Source organism: Chlorocebus sabaeus, chromosome 11 (assembly GCF_047675955.1).
Source record: "Chlorocebus sabaeus isolate Y175 chromosome 11, mChlSab1.0.hap1, whole genome shotgun sequence".
NCBI classification, from domain to species: Eukaryota; Metazoa; Chordata; class Mammalia; order Primates; family Cercopithecidae; genus Chlorocebus; species Chlorocebus sabaeus.
This window is the reverse complement of record NC_132914.1, coordinates 97,356,167-97,382,573: the sequence shown is the minus strand read 5'-3', so window position 1 is coordinate 97,382,573 and position 26,407 is coordinate 97,356,167. Positions and strand designations below refer to the sequence as shown.

General features: G+C 39.3%; 1 pseudogene; it reads left to right on the top strand.

The window, feature by feature from the left end:
- The first annotated feature begins 24,090 nt into the window (after window positions 1-24,090).
- Window positions 24,091-26,186, top strand: LOC103238928 (small ribosomal subunit protein eS4, X isoform-like; annotated as a pseudogene).
- The last annotated feature ends 221 nt before the right edge of the window (window positions 26,187-26,407 follow it).

The window sequence follows — 26,407 nt, the reverse complement described above, 5'->3', positions numbered from 1 at the left end:
TTCCTCCCCCCACCCCAAACATCCATTTTCATTTACATTATTTAAAATATACAGGCACTGTTTTGGGTACTAAGGATACAGCCAAGAACAAATTGATAATAGTTTACCTCAGAGTATTAAAAAAATCATAATAAGTCATGTTAATCTAAAACTGATAGCCTTAGATTAAATGTGCAGAGGTCTAATTAAAGATTTAAAATGTATAGCGTTATGTCCTTAGAAGAAAACATTTCATTTTTAAGTATACATTTGGCAAAAACAGTCTGTTATGGAAAAGAAGGATTGATGGGACATAAACTTCTTCAGAGCTAACATTGTTTCTCTAGATTCATCTATATAAATTTAAATTTTTCTATGTTTTTCTTTTTTGTGTGTGATGAAATTTCGCTCTCGTTGCCCAGTCTGGAGTACAATGGCGCGATCTCAGCTCACCGCAACCTCTGCCTTGTGGGTTCAAATGATTCTCCTGTCTCAACCTCCTGAGTAACTGGGATTACAGGCGCCTGCCACTACGCCCAGCTAATTTTTGTTATTTTTAGTAGAGATGGGGTTTCACCACATTGGCCAGGCTGGTCTTGAACTCCTAACCCCCGGTGATCCGCCCGCCTCAGCCTCCCAAAGTGCTGGGATTACAGGCGTGAGCCACTGTACCTGGCCTCTATCGTATATTATAATTGCTTATTGTTATAGGAGCTGAATGTTTTACTTACTACTTTTAAATTTATTTGGTCTTCCCAAGGAAATCATGCAAACAGTAGATATTATGATAATCTGAGTATTCTATGTGCTTAGTTTGATTTTTTTACTTATAAAGAATACTATTTTTATAGATGTTTAAAATTCATAAAACACTGTATTCTGAGAGGTAGGTATTATTCAAATGTTAGAAGTTTTTTTTAAAAAATGCCCTAAGGCTTAGAAAGGACAAATGACTGAAATCACAATTAGTAATCTGGTCTTTGGACTTAAAGCCTAGTTATATGCTTTTATCATAGCGTAGTCATTAATTCACACATTTTCCCTTACCTTTTAAAGATGACCATAAAACTTTAAATTGTACGTGTACGTCTATGTATGAGGTATATGTTACCGTGTTTGTGTCATTCAAACTACCTGAAAGATAGGATGATTTTTGTTTAAGTGAACCCCAAACTATTTAGCAGTGTGAGAAATACAGGAAGACCTGACAATTGACTTCCCAGGGTTGCCCTTTTTTTAAGTTACCATAATTTAGATATAAAATTGTCATGTCCTGAAATTTAAAAAAGAAATCTCTAGCTGAGAGATGTTAGTGGTCATGAGATGAAAATGGTAATTGTGCTTTGCTTTTTATTTTTATTTTTTGTTTACTTTTGAGTTTTTTGGAGTTTTTGCCTATATTTTTAATTGAGAAGTAAAACGTATATATTTATGGTGTACAACATGATGTCACGATACATGTATACATTATGGAATGGCTAAATCAAGCTGTGTAACGTGTTACCTCACAAACTGTTTTTTGAAGCGAGAACACTTAAAATTTTGTAACAGTTTTCAAGTATACAACATACTGTTATTAACTGTAATCAAGTGATGTACAGTAGATCTCCTGAACTTACATTTACTAAATGCAGTTTCGTGTTCTTTTACAAACATCTCCCCATTTCCGCATCCCCCAGCCTCTGATAACCAGAATTTTACTCTCCATCCCACGCAGTTGACTTCTTGCACTCCGTAAGTGAGATCAGGTAGCATTTGGCATGTCTTTCTGTGCCTGGCTTGTTTCACTTAACACAGTGGTCCCCCATGTAGCTGGGACCACAGGTGTGTGCCACTACACCCAGGTTTATCCATGTGGTCAGAAATGACAGGATTTCCTTTTTTATTTTTTTTAAGTTGAATGGTATTCTCTTGTGTATATTTTCCACATTTGCTTTATCCATTCATCCATTGATGGACAATTAAATTGATTCTGTATCTTGGCTATTGAGTAACGCTGCAGTGAACGTGGGATTGCAGATGTCTCTTCCACATACTGATTTCATTTCCTTTGAACATATATGAAATAGTGGGATTGGTGGCTCATATGGTAGTTATATTTTCTAATGTTTTGAGGACCCTCCATACTGTTTTCCATAATGGCTATAATTACATTGCCACCAACAGTGTACAGAGCTTTTCTTTCCTTTTCTCTGCATCCTCTCCAACACTTCTCTTTTGTCTTTTTGATAATAGTCATTCTAACAAGTATGATTACAGTAGCTTTGTAGTAGGTTTTCTGTGCTGTGCTTTTAAATTTCATGTATGTAAAAAAAACATTGGGTATTTTGAATGTTTTTCTTTTCTTACCTTATCCTAGAACTTGAGGCTGGGCACAGTGGCTCATCCCTGTAATTTCAGCACTTTGGGAGGCCAAGTTGGGCAGATCACTTGAGGTCAGGAGTTCGAGACCAGCCTGGCCAACATGGTGAAACCCCGTTTCTACTAAAAATACAAAAATTAGCCAGATGCCGTAGCGCACACCTGTAGTCCCAGCCAGTCAGTAGGCTGAGGCACGAGAATTGCTTGAACCCAGGAGGCCGAGGCTGCCATGAGCCAAGATTGTGCCACTGCCCTCTAACCTGGGCAACACAAAAAAAAAAGAACTTGGAAATGCCCCCATATATACTAGTTGTGGTGAAGCATTATTTCTAGTTAAGTCGTATAAGAATGACTGTATGACCAAAGGCAAATATATGTGGAAGAAACTCACCAGGAATTCTTCTGTGGGTTTTTATTCAATACATGTCAGTAGGGGAGTTATACCCCCTTTTTAACAAGTTTGTGTTAACCTACAGTCTAATCGAGGCATCTTATCCCAGTGAATGCCACCACCATTCGCCCTGTTCCCAAACTGGTAACATGGAAATCATCTTAAGACATCTTCCTCTCCCTATCACTTCTTCATCAAGTCCTGTCATTTTTACCTTGTAAACATCTCTCAAATGTGTCTACTTCACTTCTCACCACTCCCTAATCTAAGCTACCATCAGCACCTTTTGTATGCATAACTGCCATTGTCTCCTAACTCTTCTTTCTGCAGCGACTCTGGCCCTCCCTGTATTTACTCTACTGCAGGGAGAATTCTTTTTATTCAAAGTTGATTTTTAATCCAGACAACCCACCTACCTACCCCCACTTGCACCCCTAGCTTAAAACACTTGAGTGGCTTTTTATTGTCCTTAATGATGGAAATATTTTATGTGACCAAATATATTTGACATATGAGGTCAGATATATTAGGGCCACTATCTAAAGCATAGTTCCAAGCATTAAAATAGTTACTGTCTCAGAATAAAACAGTGGCTGGCACATCACCTAAAAAACACTCAATAGAGGTTACCTATTCTTGTTGCCACTTAGCCTCATATGTACCATGTTTTACTCAATACCTTCATTGTCCTTTAAGTATTTGGAATGAGAATTACAGTGCTTGATCCAGCGTAAGACTTTTGTTCATGCTGTGTCTTTGGCCTGAAATATCTATCCCTTCCCATTGCCTAATTAATTCCTATTTGTCTTTCAGATCTTAGTTCATCACTTCCTCAGGGAAACATTCCCTAATTTCTGTCACAGAGTAAGACCCGCTGTTATACATCTCACCTGACCACATACCTCTACTTAGCATTTAACACGTGTAATTTTGTATGTATTGGTTTAATGTCAGAACCACTAGATTGTAAACTCCATGAGGACAGGAATTTTGTTTCTGTCATTGTCATTGTTCAATTTTGTATTCTTTATGCCTCATACAGTGCCTGGCACATAGTAGGTGCTCAATAACTTTATTGAAAGAATAAAATGGATGAGGTGTCAAGGATGTTTTTCAGATATCAAATTCTTCCTTTCAGTTTGATTGAAGGGAGATGGAACACAGAAAACTAGTTGCTGTTAATTATTAAAAGGGGGGCCAACTTCTTGAATCCAAAGGAAAAAAAAGATGGGAGGGTGGAGTGGGAATATTTGCCATACTGTGGGCTTCTGGATTTTGAATATGTCAACTTATAGTTGATTTATCACAAAACAAAATTAGCCTATCACTTCATGGTACTACAATGTCAGAATGTCATCTGGCTTTGTAACATATGATGTTGTGGCTGTTGAGATCTGCCAATATTCTCAGCTAAACAGATGGAAATAAGTCCAAAAGAGTAGTGGGTGAAGTAGTTTCTCCTTGAGAAATTGACTAATACTCAGAATTAATTTCAGTTGTGCCTAATTCCTTGAGGTGTAAACAATCTCCTTTTAGTCTGTACTTTGAAGTGCTATAGAAAGTAAATTTTGAGCTATGTTTCAATTTTCATTTTAGAATATATAAAATACCAAAAGGTAGAGATACACAGTATATAGAAACAATAAAGCAGTAGTGTTTTTAAAATGCAAATTTCATTAAATTATAATACTTGATTTTTTTGGTGGGGGGGAGACAGGATCTTGCCCTGTCACCCAGGCTGGAGTGTAGTGGCACAGTTATAACTCACTGTAGCTTCTAGCTTCTAGCTCAAGCAATCCGCCCCTGTCAGCCTCCCATGTAGCTGGGACTACAGGTGTGTGCCACCACACCAAGCTAATTTGTGTGTGTGTGTGTGTGTGTGTGTGTGTGTGTGTGGAAATGGTGTCTCCCTCTGTTGCCCAAGCTGGTCTTGAACCCCTGCCTCCCAAAATGTTGGGATTTCAGGCATGAGCCACTATGCCCAGCCAATACTTGATGCCTTTTTTTTTTTTTTTTTAGGTGGAGTCTTGCTCTGTCACTGAGGCTGGAGTACAATGGCACAATCTCGACTAACTGCAACCTTCACCTCCCAGGTTCAAGCAATTCTCCTGCCTCAGCCTCCCGAGTAGTTGGGACTACAGGTGCACGCCACCATACCTGGCTCTTTTTTTTTTTTTTTTTTTCTGTATTTTTAGGAGAGACAGGGTTTCACCATGTTGGCCAGGCTGGTTTTGAACTCCTGACCTCAGGTGATCTGCCTGCCTCAGCCTCCCAAAGTACTAGGATTACAGGCATGAGCCACCACTCCCAACCACTTAATAGTATTATTTTTAATTTTTGGGTTCTTAAGGTGGCCTTTTTTGAGGTGTAAGAAATGAAAGCATGAAATAATGTAAGCATGATGATTTTTTATAAACCATTAGATATTAGATAATAATTGTAAGATTTAAAGACATTCATGTGAATGTTAAAATACTGAAATTTAGCATACATGTTGTCAACAGTATTGTTACAACCTTAGCAGGTTTGAGAATTTGAAACCTTTTAGGGAAGCATATTAAAAAATACAAACTCAATGTTTTTCCTGCTATATATATAGTATTATAAATTATGTGCAATAAATTTTTGGTCCCAGAAAAAACACATCACTTAATAAAGAGTAATCTGGATTTTTTTAAAATTCCGAAATCATTTAGATGGAAAGGTAATATTATATAACTTATAAGTTAGTTTTTATTTTCAACATGCTGTCATTAACAAAAAAAAAATTATTTACAAACTATACTATTTGAATGGTAAGTGAAATTTCTTGTGTTATTTAAAAATTTATTGGTTAATTTATTGACCAGTTGACTGACCTGCATTTCTCATATTCTTAATTCTTCATTGTGTTTAGGAATACTTGAGCATTATGAAAGATAGGAAAGTATATAGCGAAGTGATTAACCTTTCTTGCAACCATTCAGCAGAAGCATTTTTATTTATGTGACAAGAACTCAAATACTAACTCAAAATGTTATCAAGAATGATAATTTTTTTGAAGAAAAATAGACACGTGAATAAATGTTTAAGAAAAAGATGGCCAGGCACGGTGGTTCACACCTGTAATCCCAGTATTTTGGGCGGCTGAGGCGGGTGGATCACTTGAGGTCAGGAGTTTGTGACCATCCTGGCCAACGTGGTGAAACCCCGCCTGTACTAAAAACACAAAAATTAGCCGGTCATGGTGGTGCGCACCTGTAGCCCCAGCTACTTGGGAGGTTGAGGCAGGAGAATTGCTTGAACCCGGGAGGCAGAGGCTGCAGTGAGCGAAGGTCGCACCACTGCACTCCAGTCTGGGTGACCGAGCAAGGATCCACCTTAAAAAAAAAAAAAGGAAAAAAATCAGAAGTATCTAGGCCAGCATGGTGGCTCACACCTGTAATCCCAGCACTTTGGGAAGTCGAATGGGTGGACCATTTGAGGTGAGGAGTTCGAGACCAGCCTGGCCAACATGGTGAAACCCTGTCTCTACTAAAAATACAAAAAAATGAGCTGGGCGTGGTGGCACGCACCTGTAATCCCAGCTACTTGGGAGGCTGAGGCATGAGAATCGCTTGAACCTGGGAGGCAGAAGTTGCAGTGAACCTAGATCATGTCACTGCACTCTAGCCTAGGTGACTGAGACCTTGTCTCAAAAAAAAAAAAAAAAAACACTGAAGAATATGAGTAAAATAAATGTATAGAGATATGATGAAAGTCCATCCTTCACAATATTTAAAATCACTCCAAGGCCGGGCTTGGTGGCTCACGCCTGTAATCCTAGCACTTTGGGAGGCTTAGGCGGGCGGATCACCTGAGGTCAGGAGTTTGAGACCTACCTGGTCAACATGGTGAAACCCTGTCTCTACTAAAAATACAAAAATTAGCTGAATGTGGTGATGAGGGACCTGTAATCTCAGCTACTCAGGAGGCTGAGGCAGGAGAATTAGTTGAACCTGGGAGGTGGAGGTTGCAGTGAGCCAAGATCACGCCATTGCACTCCAGCCTGGGTGACAGCAGGATTCCATCTGAAAAAACAGAAACACTCCAACTAAAATAGAGGGATATAGAAGGAGTAAATTAAACAACTTTTTAATATTCTATTTCTATAAATTTCCAGAATTTAAAAATTCCTGATTATAGTATCTAAAAACATGCTAAGGCTAAGTGTATCTTTATTTTAAATGTTAAGTTTTTCCTAGCACAGATATTTGAGAATTATTATATTCATATATGTAATCCTTTTCTATAAATCTTATTGGGGGCCCAGTTAGTATTTGCAATTTTTATGTGTATCAATAATTCTACGCCCGGTTTTTTTTTTTTTTTTTTTTTTTGCCTTCAGGAACAATTGATTTTCTTGTTAGTACTCTTTACTGAGTATCCTTCAATTTTGATTTTCTGGGGTAGTTTCATAAATATGTGCAGAGGCTATTATAGTGCCACCAATTTTGGAGATTGAAGCATGAATAATATATACATGGGTGATTTTATACTTACAATCATCCCTCCATGTCTATGAGAGATTTGTTCTGGGGTCCCCTTGGATACCAAAATCCAAGCATCTTCAAGTCAGGGAGTTGGTTCTTTGGATCACCAGATTTCATATCTTCGTTTGGTTGTGGATATGGAACTCATGGATATGCAGGACTGACTGTATTAATTGAAAAAAAAAATTGCATATGAGTGGACTTGTGCAGTTCAAGCCAATGTTGTGCAAGGGTGAACTGTACTCTTCCTCCCTGCTTGAACAATTATTGCAGTACATGTCATGAAGTCAAATGAAATTATGGCATCTTAAGGGTTGGAAGGAAACAGAAGTTCTGTAGCTCAGCCTCACACCAAAGCAAATCCAGAATGTTTACAACAGGGAGTCACCAAATTACAGCTGAAGTTCTTAACAAGAAAACATACTACCCCATAAACCTTTCTGTTTTAAGTAGTTCTAGTTTGACCTTTTTTCTCCTATTAGTGAATTAATGTAGCTCCCTATTACCACACATTGGTCCTAGGTTTTTCATTCACATTACAAAAGAGCTGTTGTATCTCATGCCATATCTTTTTTCTAGACTTTACATCCATAATCCTTTATTCCTCAAAAGACATGGCTTCCAAAGCCTTCACCATTATTTGCCATTTAGATGTGCCCCAATTTGCAAAAGTTCCTCTTAAAATGTGGTCACTTGCATAAGTTAGCATGCTTCTGTCTACAAGTGAAGGAAAAGCCAACTAAGTGTTATCCTATTCACATAGGGAAACGTCTGGCGATGGGGTGGTTCAGATGCTTACTGATGATGATGGACCCTAGCTCTTTCTGTCTTTCATCTCTGCTATCCTCAATGAAGGGGATTTTTATCCTCATGTTCATGGTTGCACGCAGCTTCGAGCAAAACCTCTTTAAACACAGGCACATCCAAAGGCCAGAAAAAACTCATTTTCCTTACACTTTTCCTTTTAAGTAAATCTCCTTTCTAGTAATGGCTCAGTTGACTTCCCTTTACATGTCACTGTACCTAAATGCATCACATTCCCTCCTGAACCATCTGGTTAAGATAAATCACCCTGGGCCGGGTGCGGTGGCTCACACCTGTAATCCCAACAATTTGGGAGGCCAAGGCAGGTGGATCACCTGAAGTCAGGAGTTTGAGATCAGCCTGACCAACATGGAGAAACCCCGTTTCTACTAAAAATACAAAATTAGCTGGTTGTGGTGGTGCTTGCTTGTAATCATAGCTACTTGGGAGGCTGAGGTAGAAGAATTGCTTGAACCTGGGAGGCGGATTTTGCGGTGAGCCTAGGTTGCCCCATTGTTCTTCAGCCTGGGCAACAAGAGCGAAACTCCATCTCAAAAAAAAAAAAAAAAAAGAAAAAAAGAAAAAGGTAAATCACCCTAAGGACTGGAGTACTGATTCTTCCTGAGTACGTGGCCACAGAGGAGAGAACCCAGTTAAAACTAGGGATCTGCCTACCAGAGGGTAGGGAAGGGGATAGATTTGAGCAGGGAATTCAGTCTGCCAATTACCAAAACTGAAAACAGGTCCTGCATAATAACATTTTGGCCAACAAGAGACTCATTATAGAAAGGTGGTCCCATAAGATTATAATGGAACTGAAAAATTCCTATCGCATAGTGACATCCTAGCTATCTTAACATCATAGCACAACGCATTACTCATGTGTTTATGTTGATGCTAGTGTTAACCTATTGTGCTGCCAGTGGTATAAAAGTATAGCATGTCCTGCTTAGATTTCTTCCAAGCATACTTTCCTTTCTTTCCTGTTCTAAAGCCTTTTAAAATAAAATTCCATTCCTGCTCTGGAGGGAAAAAAGTATAGCACAATTATGTACATAGTACTTGATAAGCAACTACGTTACTGGCTTATGTGTTTATTATGCTACTGTTATTTTAGAGTGTACTACTTATTAAACTTTTTTTTTTTTTTTTTTGAGACAGAGGCTCACCCTGTTTGCCCCAGACCAGAGTGCAGTTGCCATGATCATGGCTCACTGTGACCTTGACTTCCTGGGCTCAAGTGATCCTCCCACGTCAGCCTCCCAAGTAGCTGGGACTACAGGTATGTGCCACTACGCCCAGCTAATTTTTGTATTTTTTGAAGAGACAGGTTTTCACCATGTTGCCCAGGCAGGTCTTGAACTCCTGGGCTCAAGCAATCTACCTGCCTCAGCCTCCCAAAGTGCCAGGATTACAGATGTGAGCTACTGTGCCTGGCCTAAACAAGAAATTCAACTGTAAGCAGCCTCAGGCAGGTCCTTCAGGAGGTATTCCTCAAGAAGGCATTGTTGTCACTGGAGCTGACAGCTCCATGATATTGCCCCTGAAGACCTTCCAGCAGGACAAGATGTGGAAGTGGAAGACAGTGATGTTGATGATCCTGACTTTGTGTATGCCAAGGCTAATACATGTGTCTGTGTCTTTGTTTCAAAAGTTTACAATTTAAACAATTTTTAAAAATATAAAAAAAGTCTAGAAAAAGGACCTAAGGAAAGAAAATATCCTTGTATATTTGTATAATATGTGTGTTCTAAACCAAGTGCTATTACAAGAGTCAAAAAGGTATAAAGAGTTAAGTTTATAAAGTAAAAAGTTACAGTAAGCTAAGTAAAGAAGTTATAGTAAGCTGAGGTTAATTTATTATTGAAGAAAGAAATATTTTTTATAAATTTAGTGTAGCCTAAGTGTATGTTTATGAAGTCTACAGTGGTATGCAGTAATGTCCGGGGCCTTCACATTCACCTACCACTCACTGACTCACCCAGAGCAACTTCCAGTTCTGCAAGCTCCGTCCATGGTAAGTGCTCTATACAGGATACTAATTTTTTTAATCTTTTATACTGTATTTTGACTATACTTATTCCATGTTTAGATACACAAATACTTACCATTGTCTTGCAATGACTACAGTATTCACCAGAGTAACATGCTGCACAGGTTTGTAGCCTAGGAGCAACAGGACTATACCATATAGCCCAGGTGTGTAGTAGGCTACACCATCTAGGTTTGTGTAAATACACTCCATGATGTTCACACAATGACAAAATCACCTAAAGACACATTTCTCAGAATGTATCCCCATTGTTAAGTGACACATGACTATACTTCTACTATGCAGTCTAACTGATAAGGAATATAATGGGGTTGTGGCATTCATTTAATGAACATGTTAAAAAACTGTTATGTGGTAGGCACTGGGCCTGGTATTGGAACACCAGCTACCTATCCCTGCTTACATGGATTCATCTAGTGGAGCAGATGGACAAATAAAAAAGTAATTTCAATACGATATGTTAAATGCCATTATAAAGTAAGTAAGTACATATAACCCAGTTTTGGGAAATCAAAGAAGGCTTTTCAGAGGAAATGATACCTAAGCTAAAGTCTGACAGATAAGTGTAAATTAACCACTGGTTAGAAGGTGCTAGAGAGAGAACAGTTTGGAGACAAGAGTATATATTGAAGAATGGTTCATACAGGAGAACTGCAACTACTGGTCCAGATATTGTTTCTTTTAGGGTAGTCTAAGAGTATGTTTTCTTGTTTTTTTAAGCACTTTTTCCTTACTTATATAATTTGTGCTGATTTGTAACCATCAAGATTTTTTCATTCAAGCACATTTCTTGCTGAGTCAGTTCTCTCCTATCCTGTATATTTGAAGGTAATTTTTTTTCAACCTTAATATAATTCTTTCTGTTTACTTCATTGTGTTTAGGTTCAATATATATTGGACCAGGAGTCAGCAAATTTTTTTTCTGTATAAAGGACAAAGTTAAGTATTTTGTAAATCATATGGTCTCTGTTGCAGTTCCTTACCTCTGCTATCATAGAATGAAGTCAGCCACAGACAATATGTAAATGAATGGGCATGGCTATATTCTATAAACTTTATTTACAAAAATAGGCAGTGGGCCATTGTCAGCCAACCTCTGATCTAAACCTAGACTGCCAGTATTATTCCATTCCCAGGGTAACTTACCCCCAGCACAAGGAAAGTGGACTTCCATTTCTTCTCAGCCCATCTTCCGTGTAGAGAGCCTGACCCAGGAAAGAAGTGATCTGTGGATCTGTAATTAAATGATTTTATTAACTTTATCGACTTAACCGGAGTTAGCAGGCAAAGCTACACTCTACATACCTAAGCCCACAGGTTGGTTCTTCCTTTATTATTATTTTATTTCAATAGGTTTTTGGGGAACAGGTAGTATTTAGTTACATGGATAAGTTCTTTCATGAATTTCTGAGATTTTGCGCACCCATTACCTGAGCAGTGTATACTGTACCTAATGTGTCATCTTTTATCCTTCACCCCACTACCACCCATTCCTCCCAAGTTCCCAAAGTCCATTCTTTCATGTGTGTATGTGTGAGACAGAGTTTCGCTCTTGTTGCCCAGGCTGGAGTGCAATGGCACAATCTCGGCTCACTACAACCTCCACCTCCCAGATTTAAGCGATTCTCCTGCCTCAGCCTCCCGAGTAGCTTGGGTTACAATGCCTGGCTAATTTTGTATTTTTAGTAGAGATGGGCTTTCTCTATGTCGGTCAGGCTGGTCTCAAACTCCCAACCTCAGGTGATCTGCCTGCCTTGGCCTCCCAAAGTATTGGGATTACAGGCGTGAGCCACCACGCCTGACTGCAAGTATCTTTTTCATGTAATGACATCTTTTCCTCTGGGTAGATAGATACCCAGTAGTGGGATCACTGGATCAAACAGTAGATCTACTTTTAGTTCTTTTAGAAATCACACTGTTTTCCATAGTGGTTGTACTAGTTTACATTCCCACCAGCAGTGTAAAAGTGTCCCTTCTCACCACATCCACACCAACATCTATTATTTTTTGATTTTTTGATTATGGCCATTCTTATGGGAGTAAGGTGGTATCATACTGTGGTTTTGATTTGCATTTCCCTGATCATTAATGATGTTGAGCATTTTCTCATATGTTTTTTGCCTTGTATATCTTGTTGCATTTGCTTTTGGGTTCTTGGTCATGAAGTCTTTGCCTAAGCCAATGTCTAGAAGGGTTTTTCCAATGTTACCATCTAGAATTTGTATGGTTTCAGGTCTTAGATTTAAGTCTTTGATCCATCTTGAGTTGATTTTTGTATAAGGTCAGAGAGATGAGGATCAGTTTTATTCTTCTACATGTGGCTTGCCAATTATCCCAGCACCATTTGTTGAATAGGGTGTCCTTTCTCCACTTTATGTTTTTGTTTGCCTTGTCGAAGATCAATTGGCTGTATCTATTTGGCTTTGTTTTTGGGCTCTTTCTTCTGTTCTATTGATCTGTGTGCCTCTTTTTATACCAGTACCATACTCTTTTGGTAACTATAGCCTTGTAGTATAGTTTGAAGTTGGGTAATGTGATGCCTCTATATTTGTTCTTTTTGCTTAGTTTTGCTTTGGCTATGTGGGCTCTTTTTCCATGTATTTAGTCCCCTATATTTCGCTCAGCTCTCTAAATTCGTCTCAGCTCCAGGTAAGGTCAAATCCTCCTGTGATCTGGACCTTCAGGTTCCCCAGTGAGGATGTGTGTTTCAGGGGCGATGGTCCCCCTCTCACACTATGAGCGCTCACAGTTTTTCAGCTGTCTCACGGAGCCTGCAGTGGCAAGCCACTTCCTTCAAAGAGTCTGTGGATTCTGTCTGCTTTCCCGGCATGTTTCTGCATTAGCAAAAGGCCGTGATGTGGGTCTCCATACACTGCTCTGTCTGTTCAAGAGGGAGCTGCTAGTTAGTCCCGCCTCCTATCCACCATTTTATCAACAATCATTATCCTTTATATATAATCACCCACTTCTTAGTTACCTCTCTTAATTCACCCTAGCTTCCCAAGCAGACCTCCTTGGATAGCCATACAGTTTCTTTGATTATCATATCATTATATAACAGAGAGTGGTTGGCACCCTTGACAATATTATTTTGTCCTTTTCCAGCCCTTCTTGGTGATAGCTCTAATACTACTAAGTGTTCTTCTAGGGTATGCATATGATGTCTCTATGATCAAATATCTGTGAAAGCTAGATATTCCTTTCCACTTATAGATCACAGAAGCATCTGTTGTTAAATTGACCTTCTAATTTTTGCCCTCTGTATTTTCTATTTTTATAAAACATTTAAATAATAATTTTTTTTTTGAGATGGAGTCTCGCTCTGTCACCCAGGCTGGAGTGCAGTGGTGCAATCTCGGCTCACTGCAAGCTCCGCCCCCGGGGTTCACACCATTCTCCTGCCTCAGCCTCCCAAGTAGCTGGGACTTCAGCTGCCCACCACCATGCCCGGCTAATTTTTTGTATTTTTTAGTAGAGACGGGAGTTTCACTGTGTTAGCCAGGATGGTCTCGATCTCCTGACCTTGTGATTCGCCTGCCTCAGCCTCCCCAAGTGTTGGGATTACAGGCGTGAGCCACTGCGCCCGGCCTAAATAATTTTTAAATAAATGATTTAGTTACTTATTTTAGAGACAGGTCTTGTGTCTCCAGGCTGGAGTGCCATGGTGCAATAATGGCTCACTGCAGCCTCGAATGCCTGGGCCCAGTCACTCCTTCTGCTTCAGCCTCTGGTGGGGTGTAGCTGAGACTACAAGCCTGCACCACCTCGCCCAGCTCTCTGTACTAGTTTTCTATTGCTGCCACAATAAATTACCACTTCATTATTTCATAGTTCAAGTTGGAGGTCCTGGTATAGCAAGGCCCAGCTGGGTCTACTTCTTAGTCACACAAGGCTGAAATCAAGGTGTCAGCAGGGCTGCACTCCTTTCTGGAGGCCCTAGGGTGGCTCTGCTTCCAAACTCATTTGGATTTCAGACCGAGATTAGTTTCTTGCAGTTTTAGACCAGAGGTTCCATGTCCTTGCTAGCTATGGTTCTCAGCTAGAAGGTAGTCATTCTCAGCTCCAGAGGCTATCACATTCCTTAGCTCTGAAGACCCCGTCCTCCATTTTCAGAGTCAGAAATAATGAGTCTAGTCCTTCTCACCTTTCAAATTCTTCTTACCTCCCCATTCTGTCTCATCTCTTCTGCTGCCACCTGGAGAATGTCCTCTGCTTTTAAGGGCTCCTATGATTAGCCCTTGGGTAATTAGCCCTTGGGATCACTTGGATGATCCAAGATAATCTCCCTCTCATAAAGTCTGCAGCCTTAATTGTGTGTGCAAAATTTCCCTTTTGCCATGTAGCAGAACATGCAAGGGTTTTGGGGAGGAAGATAAACATCTTTGGGACCATTATTTTGCCTGATACAACCTCCTTGTACTTTTGGTTCTATTTTGGGTTCAGGGTGTTTTTTAGTGCAATCACTTTGATTGTCTACTTAGTTCTAAAATAGCTTTTAAATATATTTTTATCAGTATTTTTTTGGTTAATGTTACTCGTCATTCTTTTATTTGCTAATTATACAAATTGCTTGGCCTTTATATTTATGTAATCATGAAATACTTTTTCTCCTTAATAATATATCATGAACATTTCCTCTTGTTATTATGAGTTCTTTATAAATATAATTTTAATTATGGCATAATATTTCATTGAATAGATACACTAACATTTATTATCAGTTGCTCTATTATTCATCATTTGGGTTTTTCCCAATGTTTCTCTATTGGAAATAACTCTGTAGTGAACATCTTTGTGCCAAAAGATTGTCTACATGTTGGATTATTTTTGTAGGATAGATTCCCAAAACTAGGTTAACTGCATTCCCAAAAGTAGATACCAAGGACATTAATTTCCTAAGGTAAAAGTTGCTTTTCTCAGTGTTGACAAAATTTATATTCTCAGAAGCACACTTACCAGTGGCGAATATCATAATTAATACAAAGCAAACAAATACTTTTTTATGGTAAAATTGATAGATAACTCTATATCTTGCTTTCTTAATTTACTTATCATAATTACCAGGGAGGATAAAGACTATATTTAATTGAGTGTGCTATAGTTTATATATTATTTGTCTTTGATCTTTGCCAATTTATGTATTGGGACCTTGGTATGATGCCTCTCAATTATATGGGGTTGTGAAAGGAAAATAAAAACTCAGGACTTCAATTCACTATACTAAAAAGAAAAAATAAGCTGAAAACTGAGTCGTGCAAGAAGCTGCCTTTCCTTCCGTTCCTAAGCAGACAGCTACAGATAAAAAGTTAAATTATCTCCACAGGTAGCTACTCTGTGTTCACCTTATCTTATGTAAAATCCTGATTTACTGAGCCTGAGATGAATACATAATTGACTATTTCCCTACCTGCCCCTTTTCTCTTGCTACATGTGGATTCAGTAGTGTAACCATACCCTCCCTCCTTCCCCTCCAGCCTGCTTTTCCCCTTTAAATACTGAAGCCCTCAAAATCATCTTTTGAGACATACATAGACCTGCCTCCTGGGTGCACGTCCTTAACCTTGACAAAATAAACTTCTAAATTGATTGAAACCTGTCTCAGATACTTTTTGGTTTATAAGCTCTTTATATATACAGTGTTGTAGCTACTAACTATATCACATTTACTAAAAATATGACCCAATACATTTCACTTCATACACATTTAATACTTCTAAATTTCACTGAAGAAAAAGAGCCCAAGAGAAACCTGTATAATAATTTTAGACTTAAGCATTTTTGTTATTCTTTAACTTTCTCATCTCCTTTTACTATTATTCAATTATATTTTTAAAGTAAAATTTTTTTTTTTTTTTTAATTTATTTATTATTATTAAACTTCAAGTTGTAGGGTACATGTGCACAACGTGCAGGTTTGCTACATATGTATACTTGTGCCATGTTGGTGTGCTGCACCCATCAACTCGTCATTTACATCAGGTATAACTCCCAATGCAATCCCTCCCCCCTCCCCCCTCCCCATGATAGGCCCCGGTGTGTGATGTTCCCCTTCCCGAGTCCAAGTGATCTCATTGTTCAGTTCCCACCTACGAGTGAGAACACGCGGTGTTTGGTTTTCTGTTCTTGTGATAGTTTGCTAAGAATGATGGTTTTGTTTTGTTTTCTTTCTTTCTTTCTTTTTTTTGAGACAGAGTCTTTCTCTGTCGCCCAGACTGGAGTGCAGTGGTGCAATCTCGGCTCACTGCAACCTCTGTCTCCCAAGTTCAAGCAATTATCTTGCCTCAGCCTCCTGAGTAGCTGGGATTACAGGTGTGTGCCACCACGCCCGGCTTATTTCTGTATTTTTGGCAGAGATGGGGGTTCACCATGTTAGCCAGGCTGGTCTTGAAGTCCTGACCTCACGTGATCTACCTGCCTTGGCCTCCCAAAGTGCTGGTATTACAGGCATGAGTCACCACACTCAGCCAGTAAAATTGTTTTGTAATATTATTTTTTACATCTTGTAGAAAACTTGAAAATTACTGTACTAGTTGTTGTTTTCAAATATTCTTTCTCCGCTTCTTCCATAATAGAATCTCCCATGATTATTTGATTGCCCAGGGGAAAAATATGTTTATTTTTATACATACACACATATATAGGTATGTGTGTATATATACATATATACAGCACATATATAGGTATGTGTATATATATTACATATATGTATATATAAATACAATTTATATATAACACATATATGTGTGTATAAATAAATTTGTTTTTTTAAAAAATATATATATAATGCAATTCCAAGACACTTTTGCAGCTAAGGGTGGCCATATGACCAAGCAGAAGAGGTATGTGCTACTTCTAGGGAGTTTCCTTAAAGGGAGGGACCTATTTTTACTTATTATTTCTTTCCTCCTACCAGCTAGAGCAAAGATACAGTTTCTCCTGAGTAATAAATGGAAAATCAGGAGAGTATGGTGCTGTTAAAACCAAGCAAATAAATTATTTAAAGAAGGAAGGAATGATTGGCTATGTCAAATGATATTAAAAGATCAAAAAGATGAATGAGAATTGACAATTAGATTTAACAATGTGGACACGGTTGATGACCTTGAAAGCAGCAGTTTCAATGGAGTATTGGGGCAAGACTTGTTTGCAGTGGGGCTCAAGAGAGAAAACAAGGCGAGAAATGGGAGAGAATGAGTTCTACATTAAAAGATAAGCTAGCCATATATTTACAATCCAAACTAAAACACATTTGAAAAGGCCACCATTAATAATTGAATCATGATTTAATTAATTAATAATGAAGCATAAACTGGAACTGTCATACCAAATGAGTTAATGTCATTTTGGGAAAGAAAGGAAAGAGATAGGGTTGTGACTGAAAGTGGGATGAAAAGAATGTTGGTTTGTTATTTTATTTTATTTTTTGTTATTGAGGAAGAAATAGTAGCTAATGAGAATGATCTAGCAGAGAGGGATGATTGTATGATGGAGGGGAAAGGAGACATTTTTGGAGCAATGTCCTTGAGCAGGCAAGAGGGGATAGTATATAGTCCAAAAGTGGAAAGGCTGGTTGGCAGAGAGCATGGGAACAAATGCAGATAGGTAGGCTTATGTGGTCATGGGAGCCTGTGTAAATATTTTTATGAAGTTTTGTGTTTTCTCGTTGAAATAGGTAGTGAGGTCATTAGCTAGGATTGAAGATTAAGAAAGAGGTATTGGAGGTTTTCAGAGAGAGAAGATATGAAATAGTTTTGGCCAGGTGTGGTGGCTCATGCCCATAATCTGAGCGCTTTGGGCAGCCAAGGTGGTGGATCACTTGAGCCCAGGAGTTTGAGACCAGCCTGGGCAACATGGTGAAAGCCTGTCTTTACTAAAAATACAAAAAATTTAGCTCCGTGTGGTGGTACGTGCCTGTAACCCTAGCTACTCAGGAGGCTGAGGGAAGACAATTGCTTAAACCCAGGAGACAGAGGTTGCAGGCAAGGCAAGACTCTGTCTCAAAAAAAAAAAAAAAAAAAAAAAAGGAAAAAAAATCATGTGTTGTAAGTGACACTAATCAACATAGTTTTGTATTTTACTCCACACAGGTTTCACTGTGCAAGTATGGTCATGGAGAGGTCCATGAATTTAAATTGAATTTAATGAGGTTTTTTTTTTTTTTTTTTAAATGATACTTTAAGTTCTAGGGTACATGTGCACAACGTGCAGGTTTGTTACATATGTATACATGTGCCATGTTGGTGTGCTGCACCCATTATCTCATCATTTACATTAAGTATATCTCCTAATGCTATCCCTCCCCTGTCCTCCTACCCCACGACAGGCCCTGGTGTGTGATGTTCCCTATCCTGTGTCCAAGTGTTCTGATTGCTCAATTCCTACCTATGAGTGAGAACATGTGGTGTTTGGTTTCCTGTCCTTGTGATAGTTTGCTCAGAATGATGGTTTCCAGCTTCATCCATGTCCCTGCAAAGGACATGAACTCATTCTTTTTAATGGCTGTATAGTATTCCATGATATATATGTGCTGCATTTTCCTAATCCAGTCTATCATTGATGGACATTTGGGTTGGTTCCAAGTCTTTGCTATTGTGAATAGTGCCACTATAAACATATGTGTGCATGTGTCTTTATAGCAGCATGATTTATAATCCTTTGGGTATATACCCAGTATTGGGATCGCTGGGTCAAATGGTATTTCTAGTTCTAGATCCTTGAGGAATCGCCACACTGTCTCCACAATGGTTGAACTAGTTTACAGTCCCACCAACAGTGTAAAAGTGTTCCTATTTCTCCACATCCTTTCCAGCACCTGTTATTTCCTGACTTTTTAATGATAGCCATTCTAACTGGTGTGAAATGTTATCTCATTGTGGTTTTGATTTGCATTTCTCTGATGGTGAGTGATGAGCATTTTTTTATGTGTCTGTTGGCTGCATAAGTGTCTTCTTTTGAGAAGTGTCTGTTCATATCCTTTGCTCACTTTTTAATGGGGTTGTTTGATTTTTTTCTTGTAAATTTGTTTAGGTTCTTTGTAGATTCTGGATATTAGCCATTTGTCAGATGGGTAGATTGTAAAAATTTTCTCCCATTCTGTAGGTTGCCTGTTCACTCTGATGGTAGTCTCTTTTGCTGTGCAGAAGATCTTTAGTATAATTAGATCCCATTTGTCAATTTTGGCTTTTGTTACCATTGCTTTTTGTCTTTTAGTCATGAAGTCCTTGCCCATGCCTATGTCCTGAATGGTATTGCCTAAGTTTTTTTCTAGGGTTTTTGTGGTTTTAGGTCTAACATTTAAGTCTTTAATCCATCTTGAATTAATTTTTACATAAGGTGTAAGGAAGGGATCCAGTTTCAGCTTTCTACCTATAGATAGCCAGTTTTCCCAGCACCATTTATTAAATAGGGAATCCTTCTCCCATTTCTTGTTTTTGTCAGGTTTGTCAAAGATCAACGGTTGTAGATGTGTGGTATTATTTCTGAGGGCTCTGTTCTGTTCCATTGGTCTATATCTCTGTTTTGGTATCAGCACCATGCTGTTTTGGTTACTGTAGCCTTGTAGTATAGTTTGAAGTCAGGTAGCATGATGCCTCCAGCTTTGTTCTTTTGGCTTAGTATTGTCTTGGCAATGCGGGCTCTTTTTCAGCTCCATATGAACTTTAAAGTAGTTTTTTCCAATTCTGTGAAGAAAGTCGTTAGTAACTTGATGGGGATGGCATTGAATCTATAAATTATCTTGTGCAGTATGGCCATACTTTTTATTCACGATATTGATTTTTCCTATCCATGACCATGGAATGTTCTTCCATTTGTTTGTGTCCTCTTTTATTTTGTTGAGCAGTGGTTTATAGTTCTCCTTGAAGAGGTCCTTCCTTCACATCTATTGTAAGTTGGATTCCTAGGTATTTTATTCTCTTTGAAGCAATTGTGAATGGGAGTTCACTCGTGATTTGGCTCTCTCTTTGTCTGTTAATGGTATATAGGAATGCTTGTGATTTTTGCACATTGATGATTTTGTATTCTGAGACTGCTGAAGTTGCTTATCAGCTTAAGGAGATTTTGGGCTGAGACAATGGGGTTTTCTAAATGTACAATCATGTCATCTGCAAACAGGGACAATTTGACTTCCTCTTTTCCTAACTGAATACCCTTGATTTCTTTCTCTTGCCTGATTGCCCTAACCAGAACTTCCAACACTATGTTGAATAGGAGTGGTGAAAGAGGGCATACCTGTCTTATGCCAGTTTTCAAAGGGAATGCTTACAGTTTTTGCCCATTCAGTATGATATTGGCTGTGGGGTTGTCATAAATAGCTCTTATTATTTTGAGATGCATCCCATCAGTACCTAGTTTATTGAGAGTTTTTAGCATGAAGGACTGTTGAATATTGTTGAAGGCCTTTTCTGCATCTATTGAGATAATCATGTGGTTTTTGTCTTTGGTTCTGTTTTTATGCTGCATTACATTTATTGATTTGCATATGTTGAACCAGCCTTGCATCCCAGGTATGAAGCCAACTTGATCGTGGTGGATAAGCTTTTTGATGTGCTACTGGATTTGGTTTGCCAGTATTTTATTGAGGATTTTTGCATCGACGTTCATCAGGGATATTGGTCTAAAATTCTCTTTGTTTTGTTGTGTCTCTGCCAGGCTTTGGTATCAGGGTGATGCTGGCCATATAAAATGAGTTAGGGAAGATTCCCTCTTTTTCTATTGAATGGAATAGTTTCAGAAGGAATGGTACCAGCTCCTCTTTGTACTTGTGGTAGAATTCAGCTGTGAATCCATCTGGTCCTGGACTTTTTTTGGTTGGTAGGCTATTAATTATTGCCTGAATTTCAGAGCCTGTTATTGGTCTATTCAGGGATTCAACTTCTTCCTAATTTAGTCTTGGGCAGTGTATATGTCCAGGAATTTATCCATTTCTTCTAGATTTTCTAGTTTATTTGCGTAGAGGTGTTTATAGTATTCTCTGATGGTAGTTTGTGTTTCTGTGGGATCGGTGGTGATATCCCCTTTATCATTTTTTATTGCATCTATTTGATTCTTCTCTCTTCTTTATTAGTCTTGCTAGTGGTCTATCAATTTTGTTGATCTTTTCAAAAAACCAGCTCCTGGATTCATTGATTTTTTGAAAGGTTTTTTCGTGTCTCTCTCTCCTTCACTTCTGCTTTGATTTTAGTTATTTCTTGCCTTCTGCAAGCTTTTGAATGTGTTTGCTCTTGCTTCTCTAGTTCTTTTAATTGTGATGTTAGGGTATCAATTTTGGATCTTTCCTGCTTTCACTTGTGGGCATTTAGTGCTATAAATTTCCCTCTACAAACTGCTTTAAATGTGTCCCACAGATTCTGGTATGTTGCGTCTTTGTTCTCATTGGTTTCAAAGAACATCTTTATTTCTGCCTTCATTTCATTATGTACCCAGTAGTCATTCAGGAGCAGGTTGTTCAGTTTCCATGTAGTTGTGCAGTTTTGAGTGAGTTTCTTAATCCTGAGTTCTACTTTGATTGCACTGTGGTCTGAGAGACAGTTTGTTATAATTTCTGTTCTTTTACATTTGTTGAGGAGTGCTTTACTTCCAACTATGTGGTCAATTTTGGAATAAGTGCGATGTGGTGCTGAGAAGAATGTATATTCTGTTGATTTGGGGTGGAGAGTTCTGTAGATGTCTATTAGGTCCACTTGGTGCAGAGCTGAGTTCAATTCCTGGATATCCTTGTTAACTTTCTGTCTCGTTGATCTGTCTAATATTGACAGAGGGGTGTTAAAGTCTCCCATTATTATTGTGTGGATGTCTAAGTCTCTTTGTAGGTCTCTGAGGACTTGCTTTATGAATCTGGGTGCTCCTGTATTGGGTGCATATATATTTAGGATAGTTAGCTTCTTGTTGAATTGATCTCTTTACCATTATGTAATGGCCTTCTTTGTCTCTTTTGATCTTTGTTGGTTTAAAGTCTGTTTTATCAGAGACTAGGATTGCAGTCCCTGCTTTTTTTTTGTTTTCCATTTGCTTGGTAGATCTTCCTCCATCCCTTTATTTTGAGCTTATGTGTGTCTCTGCACGTGAGACGGGTCTTCTGCGTATAGCACACTGATGGGTCTTGACTGTTTATCCAATTTGCCAGTCTGTGTCTTTTAATTGGAGCATTTAGCCCATTTACATTTAAGATTAATATTGTTATGTGTGAATTTGATCCTGTCATTATGATGTTAGCTGGTTATTTTGCTCATTAGTTGATGCAGTTTCTTCCTAGAATCAATGGTCTTTACAATTTGGCATGTTTTTGCAATGGCTGGTACCAGTTGTTTCCTTCCATGTTTAGTGTTTCCTTCAGGAGCTCTTGTAAGGCAAGCCTGATGGTGACAAAATCTCTCAGCATTTTCTTGTCTGTAAAGGATTTTATTTCTCCTTCACTTATGAAGCTCAGTTTGGCTGGATATGAAATTCTGGGTTGAAAATTATTTTATTTAAGAATGTTAAATATTGGCCCCCACTCTCTTCTGGCTTGTAGAGTTTCTGCTGAGAGATCCGCTATTAGTGTGATTGGTTTCCCATTGTGGATAACTCAACCTTTCTCTCTGGCTGCCCTTAACATTTTTTCCCTCATTTCAACTTTGGTGAATCTGACAATTATGTGTCTTGGAGTTGCTCTTCTTGAGGAGTGTCTTTGTGGCATTCTCTATATTTCCTGAACTTGAATGTTGGCCTGTCTTGCTAGGTTGAGGAAGTTCTCCTGAATAATATCCTGAAGAGTGTTTTCCAACTTGGTTCCATTCTCCCCATCACTTTCAGGTGCACCAATCAGAAATAGATTTGTTCTTTTCACATAATCCCATATTTCTTGGAGGCTTTGTCCATTTCTTTTTACTCTTTCTTCTCTGAACTTCTCTTCTCACTTCATTTCATTCATTTGATCTTCAGTCACTGATACCCTTTCTTCCACCTGATTGAATTGGCTACTGAAGCTTGTGTATGCATCACGTAGTTCTCATGCTATGGTTTTCAGCTCTATCAGGTCATTTAAGGTCTTCTCTATGCTGTTTATTCTAGTTAGCCATTCGTCTAATCTTTTTCCAAGGTTTTTAGCTTCTTTGTGATGGGTTCAAACATCCTCCTTTAGCTCGGAGAAGTTTGTTATTACCGATAGTCTGAAGCCTTCTTATCTCAACTTGTCAAAGTCATTCTCCATCCAGCTTTGTTCCTTTGCTGGCGAGGAGCTGCATTCTTTGGAGGAGAAGAGGCACTCTGGTTTTTAGAGTTTTCAGCTTTTCTGCTCTGGTTTCTCTCCATCTTTGTGGTTTTATCTACCTTTGATCTTTGATGATGGTGATGTACAGAAGGGATTTTGGTGTGGATGTCCTTTCTGTTCATTAGTTTTCCTTCTAACAGTCAGAACCCTTAGTTGCAGGTCTGTTGGAGTTTGCTGGACATCCACTCCAGACCCTGTTTGCCTGGGTATCACCAGCGGAGGCTGCAGAACAGCAAATATTGCAGAACAGTACATGTTGCTGCCTGATCCTTCCTCTGGAAGCTTCATCTCAGAGGGGCACCTGGCTGTATGAGGTGTCAGTCGGCCCCTACTGGGAGATGTCTCCCAGTTAGGCTACTCGGGGGTCAGAGACCCACTTCAGGAGGCAGTCTGTCCATTCTCAGATCTCAAACTCCGTTCTGGGAGAACCACTACTCTCTTTAAAGCTGTCAGACAAGAACGTTTAAATCTACAGAAGTTTCTGCTGCCTTTTGTTCTGCTATGCCCCGCCCCCAGAGGTGGAGTCTACAGAGGCAGGCAGGCCTCCTTGAGCTGCGGTGGCCTCCACGCAATTCGAGCTTCCGGCTGCTTTGTTTACCTACTCAAGCCTCAGCAATGGCGGACGCCCCTCCCCCAGCCTCGCTGCTGCCTTGCAGTTCAATCTCAGACTGCTGTACTAGCAGTGAGTGAGTCTCCGTGGGCATAGGACCCTCCAAGCGAGGCACGAGATATAATCTCCTGGTGTGCTATTTGCTAAGGCCATTGGAAAAGCACAGTATTAGGGTGGGAGCATCCCGATTTTCCAGGTATCACCTGTCACGGCTTCCCTTGGCTAGGAAAGGGAATTCCCCAACTCCTTGCCCTTCCTGGATGAGGCGATGCCCCATCCTGCTTCAGCTGACACTCTGTGGGCTGCACCCACTGTCTGATAAGCCCCAGTGAGATGAACCCGTTACCTCAGCTGGAAATGCAGAAATCACCCATCTTCTACGTCGCTCACACTGGGAGCTGTAGACTAGAGCTGTTCCTATTTGGCCATCTTGGAATGAGGTTTTATTTTTTATCCAAGATAAAGGCAAGAGAATTCAGGATATTTGCAAGGGAATGGATTTTGTCACTTGGTCATATAATACATTTATCATAATTTTATAATTTGACCATGTGTAATTTAACCTGATGTGTTAGTTTCCTAGGGCTTCTGTAACAAAGTACCATAAACTGGGTAGCTTAAAACAACAGAAATGGATTGCCCCAGTATTCTGGATGCTAGAAGTCTGAAATCAAGATGTTGGCTGGGCTATAGTCTCTCTGAAGTTTCTAGCAGAAGATCTTTCCTTAACACCTTCAGGTTCTGGTAGCCCCAGGCCTTCCATAGTTTGTGGTAACCCAATTCTGATCTCTACCTCTATCTTCACATGGCGCTCTCTCTCTCTCTCTCTCTCTGTATATGTGTGTGTGTGTGTGCACGCGCACACTCGTGCGTGTGTGTCTGTCTGTCTATCTGGGTCCAGATTTCCCTTTCATAGGGACATGAGTCGTACTGGATTAGGGTCCAACCTAATGACTTCATCTTAACTTAGATTAACTCAAATTAGAGTTATTGGTGCCCTTCTCCCATCTCCTTTCCCCGGCTACAACCTGTTAATCTTTTGGTCCTTACCTTTTTAGTAAGTGGTACTACCATCCACACAGCCAAAAGCTTGGCTCCTTTTGATTCTACCATTTCCCTCAACTCATCCTCATACATCTGCAATCCTTCATCTTGTCATATTGCATATCTCTATATGTATTTCAATTTGATCAATATCTCTTCATTTTCACACTCCTGCCCACTATGAACAACATAATTTCTCACCTTCAGTAGCTTCCTAACTTCACCCTTGCCTTGCTCCCATCTGTCTTTTTAAAGAGAAACCAAATTTCTATGCACACTGGAAGATGGAGGTCCTCTTTCCTTGCTTAACGCAGCCATGACTTATGGTCCCAAGAAGCATCTGAAGTGGGTAGCAGCTCCAAAGCATTGGATGCTGGATAAATTGACCAGTGTGTTTGCTCCTCGTCCATCCACTGGTCTCACAAGTTGAGAGAGTGTCTTTCACTCATCATTTTCCTGAGGAACAGACTTAAGTATGCCCTGACAGGAGATGAAGTAAAGAAGATTTGCATTCAGCAGTTCATTAAGATCAATGGAAAGGTCCGAACTGATATAACTTACCCTGCTGGATTCATGGATGTTATCAGCATGGACAAGACGGGAGAGAATTTCCATCTGATCTATGACACCAAGGGTCGCTTTGCTGTACATCATATTACACCTAAGAGGCCAAGTACAAGTTGTGAAAAGTGAGAAAAATCTTCGTGGGCACAAAAGGATCCCTCATCTTGTGACTCATGATGCTCACACCATCCACTACCCTGATCCCCTCATCAAGGTGAATGATATCATTCAGACTGATTTGGAGACTGGCAAGATTACTGACTTTATCAAGTTTGACACTGGTAACCTGTGTGTGGTGACTGGAAGTGCTAACCTGGGAAGAATTGGTGTGATCACCACAGAGAAAAGCCCCCTGGATCTTTTGACGTGGTTCATGTGAAAGATGCCAACAGCAGCAGGTTTGCCGCTTATCTTTCCAACATTTTTGTTATTGGCAAGGGCAACAAACCGTGAATTTCTCTTTCCCAAGGAAAGGGTATCCACCTCACCATTGCTGAAGAGAGAGACAAAAGACTGGCGGCCAAACAGAGCAGTGGGTGAAATGGTCCCTGGGTGACATGTTAGATCTTTGCATGTAATTTAAAATAATGTGGCGTGATTAAAAAAAAAAAAAAAAGAAACCAGTATGATCTTCCTAAAATAGAATGAGATATGTGACTACTATACTTAAAACACTAGCAATGTTCAGTATGCTTAAAATAAAATTCCAAATCCCTAACATGGCACACACGACTGAGTGTGATCTGACACCTTCCTAATCTGTGTTATGCTTATTTCCGCTCCAGCCTTAAGGAAATGCTCACATCATTCCTTCTGTCTGGCATGCTCTTCTCTCAACTCT